The sequence below is a fragment of the Necator americanus genome (assembly GCF_031761385.1).
Source record: "Necator americanus strain Aroian chromosome Unknown Necator_2022.05.29.01.07, whole genome shotgun sequence".
In the NCBI taxonomy this organism is placed as follows: Eukaryota; Metazoa; Nematoda; class Chromadorea; order Rhabditida; family Ancylostomatidae; genus Necator; species Necator americanus.
Window position 1 is genome coordinate 479,560 of NW_026986548.1, and position 15,416 is coordinate 494,975.

Here is a 15,416-nt window from a genome sequence, read left to right on the forward strand (position 1 = left end):
CGCATCGCACAATACACCGCATCCGATTCAACTGCGCAGGACAGTGATAGTTAGAATACTCTACTGGGCATTATTCAGCGTGTCACAGCTTCTATGGTCGGGTCAAAATGATCTGAAACCCGGTACAGTTGCGTAAGCTGCTGCGCTCGAAGCAGAGCAGCAGCGAATGGCTCCAACCGTATCCTATCCGCTGCTCCAGCGCGCAGCCGTTTACGCAACTGTACCGAGTTTTTCAACTGTAGCTTGATGGAACTCTGCAGCTTCGTGATTACTTGGACGAAGAGTGAAAGAGTCAAATCAGAAATTATGGTTTGTGATAAGGTGGTCATTGGTGAACAATGCCTGAAGTCCGATATTCAGTCAATGTCTAGACAAGTAGACGTAGCCAACCGCGCCAGTGCTCAGCCAGTTTGAGTCTGACGGCTGGAGAAAGCTTTGTAGTTCCAAGAGTATGTCCGCTCCTAAAGATCAGTCTCTCTTTTTTTCAGACACCAATCAGAATACTGTTTTTGTTCCATTGTGTTTCCGAAGAATCTGCAGTGGATGTCAGCGGTGGAGGCTCCTTTCCAGGGTTGAATTGTTGAAAAGCGTCCTGTAGACACTGTTATTTGATTCGTACGACTACGAGCTGCAGTAGTGCGGCTCGTTCAGGTCAGGTTACCTGACCTGAGAGGTTGCTTCGAGTTCCCGTTCGCTGCTAGAACGTCGTTTTCATATAGCTCATCCATACAAATGACAGTCTATTGCGAAAACAGGCACGTCGCTTTCCCTGGAATACAAATGAAGGCAAGGTGAAAAAACAAAGCGTATATCTAAGTAAAGAGACGCAATTTACATAAATGTACTGGTAGGTGTACTACTATGAAGGTTAGAAATGGAATCATTATGTCGGTCTCATTGTTTGTGTAAAAAGGATTTCCAATTGAACCGTAAAATATACGGAAATGAGCAGGATTGATGCCACGCAGAAAGTCTTCCTTGAATAAGCGTAAGAATCTGCGGAGAGCTTACATTCAGCCCCCTTCCCTCTTTTTTCCATACACGTTACCTCTATCCAAACAAGAAAGAAGACTCTATTTAATGCATGACATAAGAAACAACTTTCTGAGCGAAACGATGTGAAGCAGCCGCTTTACTGCCTGCTAATCGAGAATTTCCATGTTGGGGACGCAACTGTCACTTAGGAGATTCAGTGAATGAAGGAATGAAAAGAATCTCCCTTTTACCTTACCATTCCTTGATTTATCAATTCCCCGCGATTTGAAGCTTATAATTCGATCAGAAGGACCCGAAGTCTGGTGCAACTGAGTGAGCGACTGCGCCCGAATCGGCGCGCCGGAACAATCGAGGAGACGTTGCTAGCTCTACTTGAACCGCAGAGGTGAGTGCAGCTAGCGAGGATTTTACCTCAGTCGCAATCGAGATCCACACCGTGAAGCTTCGAGCGCACCCATTCACGCAGTTGAACTGGATTTCAGTTCGTTTCAACTCGATTTACCCTTACACCTGCATAATTCGACTCTTCCGTACCGTAACTAATAAAATCACTCGTGTTATTACAATGAGTAAATGAACGAGTGCATTATTTGGAGTCATGAGGAAATGTAGGCGGTGCCTTGAGTTAATAGAGTTGGTCGACTTGCCGCGAACCAATCCAAATAGCCATTAACTGCATTCGATGTCGACTTGCTTGGAGTCTTCATTGTTCCGGTCCATCTCTTGCGGTTCTCTACGAGCCACATCTGCATGTTATCTCGCTTCAGATATTCTATCTTATGATCTTCTGGTATCTGAGGTGTTGATCTTTGATCTTACTGACTTGAAAACCTGGATCTCTTAGGCTTTTTGAACTTAACACAATAGGAACAATCCATCTACATTTGTCTCATTTTTCTAGAAATCCATGGTGGAGAGCCGTCGTCTTTCACTGAGCTCTAGCCGAGGACGAAGCAGCCTTTGGGAAACAGCTGAAATGAAGATGCTGACACTTTTGTACCAGGGAAACCTCATCGCGTTCACTCTAACTCTACCTTGTACCCCTTTATGCGAGGCGTGCTGCGGGCTGAACGCGTCGCGGTAACTCGTCTGAACAGCGGTGCAGACGCGTATACACCATCATTATTGTGGATATTATATTATTGTTTTTGTTCCCGTTTATTAAAAGGAAGGAGGATGTGCTGAGGGTTGATCAGTTTAGTGGAATGTGGCAACGTTTTTGACTTCAATTCATAATCGTTCGAGGTTTACAGAGGCGTTTCAGATCTATACAATAACTTGTGAAGTCCAGCTGTCGTGCAAAAACAGCGTATACATCCTCCCGGTTAGGTACGCTTCCGGTTTTTCGACCCCGAAGAGATGAAGGGTTTGGTTGGGTCACGGAAGTCTCGAGACGTTGAGCATGTAGTCGAAATCTCCTGCCGCTCTTATTAGTGTATTATTCTCTTTCTGTTCACATACTGCATCCGTTGTTGCTTGTTCTACTTTCACGGATTGGCATTTTGCACCATTTTGTACAACCCCCTTCCCCTCCCGGCCCCCTCTGCTGACGTTACATGGGAGAGTATTTTCACAAAGTCCATGGCTGCGAGTTAGTGCGTCTAGTGACCTTCACCAATAATTGATGCTTCGTTGTTCATTTCCCTTTGAGCCGGTCTCGTAATGAGCAGATTAGCCAGTATCCGGGCAAGTTTCATTAGACCATTATAAACATCATTTCTTACGTAATTATGTGCCCATTCTCCTCTCCAACCAGCTATTCAGGAAAGCGCCTACATTAAATTGATGCGCATGTTTGCTGGGCTTCGAAGTCCCTTGCTCCAGTTTTCGAATAATAATTAAGTTTTTAGGAAAGCTCGTTAGTAATTTCAAGAAAAAAAAGAAAAGCGTTTCTTACATATGACCAAAGAAAAACGTCCCAGAATTAATTTCGTATTTGACACAGAAACCTGAGGTTGGTAGGAAATTCAAAGGAGTAAAAAACAACTTCTTTGAACTGTCTACAGTCTTCTGGGTTACTGAACTTCTGTTCTAGGAATAGTTAAAGCTCGGTATAGATTCTGAGCTCCGACCCTTCTGATTGTTCTCTCAAGACGACATTCCGCACTATATGTTATACATATACTGTAGAAAAGAGATTTATTCCAAGAATTGAAAGTAGATTGTCTAAAATTGAACAAATTTATTTTTTTGGATGTGTAACAATCTTCTCCGAAGTCACGACTGTTAGTGGAAGTGTATACAAGGAATAATAATCAAATCCTGGAATACTTTATCATCCTAATGAAATAGCAGCTTATTCCACTACCAGGACATTTTCATGATTTTTTCGTTGGAGTAAAAATATCGGCTTTGAATTAACAGAGCTATTAAAGTTACCCTAGACGATAGAACTTAGTCAGTTTAAGAGATAATCGGACGGATGTTTGGTTGTGGAACTAGATAAAGAGAAAAAATCTGTTAGAACTTATCGGAATTGAAAATTGTCTCATAAATGTAATTCTTCTTTTTATTTTCTCTCGTAGTTTCAAGGTGTTGAGATAATAATCATTCTAATCACACAGTTAAGGAGAGTCAAATTAATTACGAAGTGCCCTCCGTTTCCGGAAGCGGCACGTTCGTGATTTCTTTGGATTAGAGATAAAAGGTTTTGTGACGTGAGTGAATTCCAGACGCGGAAGGCGATGATGATAGGGGAGGCGGTGATAGAAGAAGAATGAATATCTGGTGCTCCTGAGAAAATTTGATACTCCAAAAAATAAAAAAGTGTAAATGAGTGATGCCACGATAATTACGTATATAGATGAGCAATGACGCGATAATCCACTTCTCGAAATTACGTGGAAGAAGGTCGGCGCCTGGAGAGATAACAATTACTTCTTTCCGGCTTTTGGAGTAGGTGTTGCAATGCTGTAATTTAGTGCTCTTATTCAGATTTGTCGTTGTTGTATAAGCAATAGATTATTGATTTTAGATATGGTTTCTTCGATGCGCAGATGTGCATAGTTTGATCGGACGCACTAAATCTCGTTCCTCTTAACTCGCTGATTTTCTCAGTTCGCAATTTCTTTTACTTAATTTTTTTTCATAATTTTTCGTTCCAAATAACTTAGGAGCATATCACATTTACTCGATGAGAAGTCATCAACGCTGCGAATAGATGAGGCATTGAGAACAACAAAATATAATGAGGGAAAATTGAATGTTTACCTTATCTACATGCTACCGTACCGCAAACATTTCACACATGCGCGCCTCCAGACGTCGTTCACGACCTTGGATAATGTTTACATTAGCGAATGATGCATTCAAATATGTTAATCGCTCCAGTTCTGTTTACGAATATCGCCCTTTTTTTCCTAGTTTCGTGATGCTTCTCACGCTCAGCTGTACTTTCCAGGCAGCATTCAATGTCTTTTGTAATTCCCTGGGCTCTGATTTGTTGACGAACCCTGAACTTCACAGTATACGGTCAAAGACGCATTAAATGGATCAGTACCGGATAGGTGGGCGAATTCACTGTGTGAACGTTAGATGTAGACGGGTCAAAGCGATGTGATACAGTTACGTAAGCGCAATGAATCTAGGTATGCGGTAGCCTTCGAAGCGGTACGGTGGAGCGTTGCGATTAGGATCGAACGGGGACTCTCGGCAGCACCACTCACCACAGTTCGTGATGGTCCCACTCAGGTCCCAGTCGCTTGCTCGACCGCTCCACTTCAAGGGTAGCCGCTTGCGCAACTGCACCGCACTTCATCTCGTTTTCGCCCAACTGCATGTGCGTCTAGTTTGAGCGAAATATGGACGCGCTACTTCCTCCTCCTTCCTCAGCCGATGCGCTCGTCGAGTTGAGCGCATCGGCTGAGTTGAGAGAGAGATAGTGCGTGTGTCAAACAGAGGAAGGGCATACGTAGCCGCAGACGTGTCGCGCCCACCTGGTTGAACAACAAAAAGTTTGTGGCAAATATTCTTTCTAGAAAAGTACCTAACAGAGGTCTAGAGGCATGTGCAAATGTTTGGTTCTTAGCGTCCAATGCCTTCAGCTTCTTTAATTACCTGGAAAGAGTTCAAATTCGTTATCAATGAAAACATTGGTTATTTTATCGATAGAATTTTTAGTCGCCTTTTTTCATTTCCTGTCCATTTCAGAATGTTATGTTCTCCTGCAAGCGAATTTATTTACTTCAAAATGAATGCACAAATATTTGTAACTTTCGATTAATTCAGGATGGTTTTGAGGGAGCTGTACCAACTTTCGTCCTTTTTTTGTAATTATATTCGAAGCTGAACTGAGAGAATGATGAAGTGGAGTCGCTCATAGCAAAGCATTCCTTCATTTCCCTCCTCTAAATTATGGCTCCGGAGCGAGTGCCAGAGAATGTACTATATTTGCTGGTTCCGCCAAAGTTCGACCATCCGCTTATGGACGGACCCTGAAGATTTACGTCTTCAGGGTACTGTCACATTCGTCCTTTTCGCCCATCCGTTGACAACGCAGTGATGGGAAAGGTCACGTCGTTAATGAATTTCATTCCCCCAAATATAGTTCCATATTTTCTGAATTTCCAAAATTTAATTTTCGTTTATTGGGGTTGTGGCGGTGGCGTTAAACTCTCGGTACGCTCCCATAGCATTAGGCGACGGTCGTTTCCACAAATTCGCTTGCTAAACGTGTATTTTCAGTGAAGCATGAATAATAGAGTTGTGGAAACGACGCAGGTAATCCGGTTGCCTTTCAAAGAGGGCTGTTTTCTCCGCTCCTTCGACGTAGTTCACTATTACTCATGGGAAGCCGGGATGAAGTCTTTGTGCTTGATCTCTCTTGATATATATTTACTGCTTGGAAAGTGATATACTTCCTTTTTTGTTTTCTATCTCATATTTTTGCAAAAATAGCTATTGTGTAGTACGATTCTGCCCCGTCCCCAAGTCTAGAAGTTCACTAGAGTGGTTACATGTTCATCATCCATGTAATCCACCGCTGAACTTCGCAAGAAATAACTAAAAACCAATTAGCTTCATCCTTTAGTTTAAGCTATCATGTAGTGCCAGGTTCACAAAGAACTGTTACTACTTTTCGTGGGAGCCATCAAGGTGCAGCAGAATCCATCTTCAACGGGAAATGTCAAGATTTCGGGTGGAGGTTTTGTTTAAAGAGTACGAGTTTCCCGGGAGTGTCAATCTCAGCCTTTCTCTACTCGGAAACTACAAGTTTATTACAGATCTGAAGTTGAAATTTCTCTCATTAGACACCAGAAGGACGTTGATAATAGCGTCAGTTACATCATCGATTGAGAGTAAAAGTATAGTCAAAATTTTTTACCCTTAGTCTTACAAACAAACAATATTACCTTCTTGCGTTTGCGTGAAATTAACCAGTTGCTGTCAATCAATTCACTTAGATTTTGAATTATTGCTTAATATGCCATTTCTATCTGTCAAGAGTCTTAACATATCTGCGGATATTTCCTTTTATTGTCAAGAGTCTTAACATATCTGCGGATATTTCCTTTTCTTCGGACAGTTTTCCCACTATTTTTTCACTTGATTATAATTTGCTGGTCGTGAAGAAGCGCCCAGCGTTGATGTAGTGAACTTCTAAAAGGCAACTAGTAGTAGTATCAGCGCAGAAAATATAGGAGGCAAGAGGTGTAGTGCAGTCGGCCAGAGATCTGCTGTGGCCGCTGCCCCAGCGCCAACTAAGGAGTCGATAAATTGGCACCAAATTTGTCTGGGAGAATAAAAACTCTGACTTGATGATCGGCTGTCTCTTGCAAGTCACTCCATAGGTCAACACGCGTTCCAAAACCTCGACGGCTACGAATTGCATTGAAGCGCGTTGGCGCATCCTGTATAGATTGACGCGCCACAGACTCTATCCTTTGTATCGTATTGTGAAGGCTGATGCAGCTAAATGATAGGAGTGCGCGTGTACGTCTGCGATGGCTTGAGGACCGCTTGAGGCCATCCGAGCACTTCCTCCTTTGAAGGTTCGTCTGGGAGAGCATAAAAATTGCCTAAACTATCGGTTGACTTGCTTGAGCATCCCGAAGGGATTGCCAACGCCAAGCATTCCTTTATTCTTTATCATTTTATGATACTATGACCGTGCTATACGCGATTGACGCATGGAGTACTGCTTGACTAAGTTATGCTTGTACTTTTCCTTGCTCATCGGTGTCTGATGACCCAAGGTCAGCATGTCTCGACGTGACGTTGTGGTTCTGCATATAATTACTCCCTCCGAGTCCAATTAAATAAGCAGGTGAAGTCGAGCGAGAAGGGGCAACCTGAACGCCGTCGGTGTGGACACACCTCTTCGCCGAACGTGCAGTCTCAACGGCTGTTTTGTGCTCTTCTCGAGTTTTTATTTCGCTTGTAATGAATTCCTCATAAATACCTCCGATTCATGCTTCACTCAGTTACTCGGGCTGAACGTCGTACGCGCGGCATAATTGTATCTCAAGTGCCGTCGATAATTGGATTTCCTCGCATATCAAGGGTTCCGCGAAAGTGGTACCTTAGAGGAACGCTGTACACAAAATTTTACCATGAATCACTCGTTTCATCTTTCATCTAGCTGGCTCCATGTGACTACCTCTTAACCTCTTCAGATACTAGTGGAATACTAGTAAGTGAGAAGAAAATCTTATCTACTAAAGCAAACTTATTATTTTGTCATTTCCAAACGAACGCTACAAGAATAGCTCTCCAAATTCTTGAATCCTTTATTTTGTCAATGTGTTTAGAATCCCTACGAAACATATCTGAAATAAATAATATGCTGTACATGCAGGGCTGAAATCAATTCGATTTTCTATTGAGGTCACCACTATCATTTTTCCTCCTACTTCCTTTTCTTCAATGTTTGGCTCCATCTATCTTTGCGTTATCAATTTTCTACTGAACCTCTACTGATTCTTGTCTAGGAAATAGTACAGAGTACCTCTTAACCTCTTCAGATACTAGTGGAATACTAGTAAGTGAGAAGAAGTTTCATATTTCAGAAAGAAATGAGTACTCCTTTGTTCACGGGGATTTTTTTTTTTTTTTTGAAATCCAAGTATGGTGATTGTGTAGTTTTGGGTGTAACACATAGATGGGGAACACTTAGTGGCGCCCTTACTTCTCGAAATAAATATTTAAATCAACAATTTTGTATTAGGCTACTTGTCTTTCCATGCATCCACTTATTTTACTTTCGTTATGTTGAATCGACTCGGCTCGGCACAGAATCTAAGCAGCTAGATATGCAATACAGACAAAAGGACTCGTTACGTTGCACCCGCGGTGGGACCTCGCTGGCTTCTATCAGCACACGGAGCCTCTCGTGTTCGGTCTTTTTGCGCCAGTGCTTCAGGTCCTTTTCATCCAGCTGTAAGAATAGGTGGCTGGTTGGCCTAAGTCGAATATGCAATCACTAATTTTGTACGTCTCAAGGAAGCCTTCTACTAGAACGATTTACCAGAACGATTTCTTTCTTCGCTCATATACATTTTAGAAATGCAACGTAATTGTTTAGAAATAAATGATGAAGTAGACGTGCTATTTTCTAAAATTAATGTCCTAGATTAATTTAGTAATTAATGGGGTGGGTGTAGTGTAGCGGTTAGAGGTTCCTCTGTGTCTGCACGATCGATCGGGGGTTCGAATCCGCCCTAGTGCTCTCGAAGCCCTTCATCCTTCCGGGGTCTATAAATTGTACCAGACTTGTCTGGGAGGATAACAACACAGACTTTGCACATCAGCTGGCCACCGCTAGTCATTGTATGGGCCAGTTACACGTTCGTAGACCTTAAACGATTCTGTGTTGAAGTGAACGTGGGGGCGCATCCCAAGTGGATTAACGCCGGACACTTTACAGACACTTTATTGTATTAGATTCTTTAGTTTGAAATTTCAACGCACAGTGAGCATTAAATCTCTTTTGATGGGCTCTCAAAGTGATCCATGTTCTTCCTAACCGCAAATTTTCACAGCATCTCAGATACCTTCAGATTAAGTCCCAAGTTCATTTTCGGATTGGTTTTCGTCTTTCCATAAGACTAGCCTGAATGTCCGGCTAAAGCCGGACTTCAGGCTTTTTTGCAGTTCGCTTCGCTCGCTTTTATCGATCAATGAGAAATAACAGTAGCGACATTTTTGTAAAATTAGAATTGCTTTTTTCTATCAACTCTTCCTTCAATTTTTTTAACCCGAAAATTTAACCATAGATGAAAGATTTGCCCTAAACGCTCAGGTCTGTATTTGGAGAATAAGTTTCTCTCAAACCTTCACAATTTGGAAACATCATTTGGAGTAGTTCGAGTTTTCTCCGTTCTCAGCTATCAGCAAAGAATGATGTGCTAACATGAAGACGTGAATATCACTATCGTAGTGATAAAAATAACCTTCTACGTCAGATCGCGTAAACTGTCGACTACTATGTATTGCATTTAAGCAACCGTTCGTACCTACGTTTCCTTTTTTTAAGAAAGGATATTAGCAGCATCAAGAGATATGTTGGGAAGTAGATATCCGGAGGAACAGTTGAAATGCATTCTACTGCGTTGGGACTCCCGCGCACCAATCCGACGCAGTGGAACCCATTTCTCTCCCCTCTATAGCTTCCTGGCACCATTCCGACCCCGTGGGACCCGTCGCACCCCATTTTACAGCTATCTTGCTTCGGGGAACGAATTCGACGCCTTAGGACCCGTCTCACCCAATTTTACCGCGCTGAGACTCTAGCGCACCAAACCGAGGCCATGGTATCCGTCTCCCTCTCTTTTTGGGATTTCTTGACTGAGACACACATACACACACAGACTGAATAAGCCCGTTATTATACAGGATGATAGTTTGCAAATTTGGAAGTATACATTCACATAAAAGTTTATTTATCCTCACTAACATATGAGAAAAACTAACCTGCCTTATTTAAGACAACAGAAATTCCAATACACCCTTAGAAAACGGTAAAGAGGTAGAGTGCTCACCTATCGGGTGCATGGCGATGGTTCGGCACCTAACCGGTGCAAAGTTTTGCATCATTATGGAGTATTTTGCATCATTATGTAGTACGCGTTATTATATAGCATGATAGGGTTTATGCGCCTGAAGTGGCCGCAGCAGCGACACACGTGGCCTTCTGTTTTCATTCTTCCGTCTTGCTAAGTGATATATGGATATTGTTGAACTTTCTTTACGGCGACTGTAGGAATATAAATAATACTACTATTGATGTATGAGAATTTGGCATTAATTCATTTTCTTTCATTTGCTTAAGGTATCTACCGCTCTAGAAGAATTATAATTAAAGGTATGAGTTTGTTTTTTGAATCGCTTTCATCAGATTATGTACTCCAAGAGTGACAGCTAAGAATCAATGCATACAAACGTCTCAACTGTCCTCGTTAATCATCTGCGCTATGAGCAATTCACAAGAATTATTCTCATTCCTTATACCACGACAAGCAAGCAAAATCCACCAACTGGAAGGGTGTTGTGTCCGGACACAGCTACTGGAAGTATCCAAGTTAAGGAATGAAGGATAAACTGCTCAGCGTTGATCACCTCGTTCCTTTGGCCTCAGTGCGGAATCGCTTTACAAGGTTTAATGAACGCGTCAGTGACCGACCTATACAATGACCCGAGAGACATGTCGTTGCAAGTTAGTGCTTTGGTCTGGGACCAGTAAACCTGGTTGGCTCGAAGCGGTATCGAACCATGGACGGACGCAGTGGGGACTTCTTGCGACTGCCCTACACCTCCCATATCGTGTCATGCTTCCGTATCGTTATGAAAGTTGTCATCTTTCTGTTTAATTATTGTCACTTTTTTCTGCTTGGAGAATGGTTGCAACCGTCATTGCTGATTCCAGCAGATTTGGTGGAGACGTTCATTCGGTTCATAACAGTGTTGCAAAATGGTTTTCTCGTGTGCCTGGAGTTGACTTCATTGCAAATGTGACGACTTTTTGGTTCTATTGTTCCTTAAAAAAGCATCGCTCATGGTACATGATGTCATGCAAATGTCGAGCTCTATTATTTATACGACAGAGATCGTAAAGAATCTATAATCTACATGCAACAACGCACTTCATGGAACGTCCACAAGGAGAAATCTGGATTTTCTCAATGATGCAGAAGTTTCGAAGAAAATGATTATAAATTTCGGGAACTTGATCGGGAATGAGACAGCTTGCCACAGAAGCTATGGCTGATCAACAACGAGTGACTTTGAGTCATTTTTTAGCTTTGCAGCGTAGTCTGTTAGCAATATCAAGCGTAACCGAATGAACTCAGAGATTTCTGTGGTGGCATCTACTGTACTTGGAGAACCTCGCTTTAGGGGTTTTCAAAAGGATAACAAAGATCTCTGGCGTTAGTCAGTCCGCTTGGGATGTTCGTTGAATGAACAATGCGTTCACTTCAAATGCGAATGGTTTGTGGTTTATGAACGCTCCTGCAGCTTTACAATGGCTTCATGATCTTCGGGAGGGGCTTGGTACGCTCAAAGACGGCTTCGAACCTTAGACCGTGCACTTGCAACCTCACCAACTGTGCCGTACCTTCACCCACAGGTTGTTAAGATAAGATTCTATTCTTTTGCATTCTGAAATTTTCAGACGAAAGGGACGAAAAATCAGATTGCAAAAGAAAATAATTTTCATCCCAATGACCACCTGCAAGACATAATTCTCTCAATATAATGCGTCCTAGTGATTTTCAATTGCCTGATTCGTCCATGAACTGCTCATAGTCGAAACTTCATTCGCAATGGCCGAATAAAGTTTGTTGTAAAAGCCAAGTTAAATACTAAAGCAGAAGAATTCAGAGATGCAGAGTAGAAAACGACGAAAAAAAAAAAAAACAAAAAAGAAACTTCGGCGAGCAGATATTGGTAAGTCACCAACCACTTGCAAATGTTTACAGAAAACGATTGAGTCGAAAAATCTTGCCAGCGGTTAATTCTCTACCAGAAAACCTGGGCGCTACACAGAGAAACCAGGGAACAGCCCTGGAGTATTTTGATTCCAGAACTTAGAATTCGCTTGGGAACTTGGAATTAAGGGTATTTCTTTAAACGAACCTACATGAACAAGGTTAATTATCAGAAGATCCCAATCGTGATATCCGTGATCTTTCTCTCTATTTTTATCTTTAAAATTTCTAGAAACCCGTTTACTTCGTTCTACTTTGCTTACTTGCTACTAACACTTGAGAGCAGCAACAACAGCAGATCTGGAGCGGACGTTCCGGAGAACGTATCTCGCTGATCAACAACTTAACCACTGGCAGGCGTATACTCTCATATTGGATATGAAATTGGTCTGTTTACCAATGCAGACGTGCGTTTCTTCGGCAATTATTTGAAGTTCTATATCTGAGAAAATGGAGTGCCTGAATCCACACAAAGGTATCAACCAAGGGCGCTCCATGTTCTTTTTTTTCTTCGGGAATTTTCCCCGATTTTATGCGCAGAGACTCAAGAATAATCAGATTAACCAATCTTTCAAATAAAAAAACTATATTTGTCCGAAAGTCCCTTTCTTTGGGTATTTATTCATAGTTTTTCAAGGATACCATCTAATTATATTTTATCTCTCTGATCTTAGTGCATTTTCTATTCATGTGGCGTTTTCATTATCTTCGACTTTTCACAATTTATAACACGAACCATCCGCAGCATACTATTTCCGTGCTCATTTTAACCCACCTATAAAGAGTTTTTCTGCCTAGGTTTGTGTGTTTTTCTAACACTTAAACGATCCCCATGAATCATTTTGCGCTACGAACAATTCACTAGAATTATTTCGACTGCTTATGCCCCACGACATCCCTACCAGAAGCATAATCGGGATGTCGTGCATCCTAACGCACCTGTTCGTTACCATAGCATTCATGCTTTTCATAGAGATTAGCTTTTTGACAATTGTTCAAATTTTGATTACAAATCTGCCATCATCTTTGAATATTCAGAATCAGCAGGTGTCCCGTAGTATTTTCACTTTCTAATTCTAGAGTTACAGGATCAAGCGCTTGACATCATTCAATCCCTCAGGGATGCGCCAGCGTTCGTATAATCTTAAGTAGTAAGGATGAGGAATAAAGTGTCTGGTGTTAACCAATCCGCTTGGGATGCGCCCCGACGTTCACTTCAATTCAGAATCGTTTGAGGTTTACGAACGTGTAAGTGGCCTATACAACGATGACTTGCGGTGGCTAGCCGATAAGTCAAGTCAGTGTTTTTATCCTCCCAGACAAGTCTGCTACCAATTTATCGACCGCGGAGGAATGAGGGACATGGTGAGCAGAAGGGAGGATTCGAACCTCCGATCGATCGTGCAGACACAGAGGAACCTCTAACCGCTATATTACGCCCGCTTGTAGTCCTAAGTATATGGCAGAGTCAAAACGAAATGAAGCACGGTGCAATTGCGTACGCGGCTGCTCGGCGGTGCGGTGGAGCGTAGCATTTAGGAGTGTACTGGAACCCTTGCTGGGACCGCCCATCGCTGCAGTTTGCGATGGTCCCACTACACCTTACTTGCTTCATGTCGTCTTGACCCGACTATATTTTCATCCTTATCCTCCCAAACAAATCTACTACGAAATTGTCGACTCCGCAAGATCAAACTTTCTACCGACCATGTGAGGTCGGTAGAAAACACACACCAGACACACTACACGCTGCGGTAACCTTTTACAACCATCTGAACAGCGAGGGATGACATTTTGTGGGTATTCAGGCATCCAATAGTAGTTAATACATATTTTTAAACATTTGCGCTGCTATTCCTTACGCTCCATTTACTACAAGTCAGCAAGTAGAAAGCCGAACATTTTTCGGAATTGGGTAGCCCATTTTTTCCTTCACGAATGTTTGAAAAAAGTTGCAACAGTGAGGAAAGAAAACGAGGTTAGAGAGATTCCCAGGAATTAGCAGCGGAAAGGTCACTTCACCTAAACGTTATGCAAGCAGGAGTCGGTAGCCATAGAATTGAGTACATTTGCGCTGCCCGGATGCGTGCATGTGCCTGTTCTGTTTGTGTCCTGTTCGGAGTACATTTCTTCTTCAGGATTTTGTCTCCTCTTCTACACCCGAACGTAAAGGTTGGAATTAATAGCACATCTCAGTAGATGTATCAGAAATGAAAGGAGTAACTCTACTTTTTTTACTTTCATCTATCATACCGGGAATGGTTAGACTTAGCTATGTACTACTGGCTTACATACAATGATTGCTCTAGTCAATTCTGTCCGCTAGGATGAGTCACCACTGTCCCTTCCAACTCAATTAACAATGCTCTTTTCGCACTTTTTCCAGCTGAACTAAAGCTCTTTAAACTTATGACTACAGTGACATACGAAGGCAGAAATCGACCGTGGCCATAAATGAAATAGGAAGAAGTGTTTTAGCGGTGTCTGTGAAACATTTCCGTCCACGATCCTGTAATTTCTGCTCAGACATAGCGCACTCGGTAAAAGTTTCGGCTGTGATTGCACGGTAGATCGATGGTTCGAAAATAGTGCCAAATTCTTCATCCGGAGCCAATACCAGACTTGTCTGGCTGGAACCCGCAAATCATTGTAAGGCGGGGATTCTTCAGTTGCTTTACTCACTCTACTCACTTTACTTTTTTATTTTAGCGTAGTCGTGATAACTTTAATAATAACTAACTATAAATATTATTAATTTATTGACGTTTTAATTTTCATGATGAGTGGTATCCGTTTAAGCACCATTTGTGCTGCTACTCAAAGGTACCGTTAAAAAAAGGAAGAATATCAAGAAAGTGTAAAATTGGGTGCAAAAGAAGTCGATTAGACATGTGCCTTATGATGTCATGCTTAAAAATGCAAATGATTGAACATAAATGTAAAACATAAAATCATGAAGAAATGTAGAGAAAAAAAAAGAAAAAAGGAAAGAAAAAAGCTTAAATTTAAAAAAATGTTTTAATGTGGAAGCGTGTGAATGGAAGCGATATTCAATTTGATTTGTGTTATTTTTCTTATTTGTATGCAGATGATTTTAGTTAGCTCCGAGTTTTCACTATTTTTCCAATAACTTAAGTGTAATCATACCTGCTAAATATCGCAAAATTTCTACGAAACCTCTGGTTTACCATGCTTCATCAAAACTTCTCAGCTGGATAATTATCATGCGTACTTTGAAGTTTTGATTCTTTCTTGTTTCTTTGTGCGATTAGTTCCTGAGATCAGAGCTACTGGTTGGTGCGAACAGAAAACAAATCAGGAAACGTCGGTCACCTCGTTCGCACCGTCTTCGTTCAGTACTTAGTCGTCAGCAAGAAGCATTTCCCGCCATTTTGTGAATGTTCGCGCACACTTGTTGTTTTTCGCACCTTCTCTTTTTGTTTTTTAGAGAAAGTATTCCGACAGATCCTAAAATCACGGATTTTTTGAGAAGTA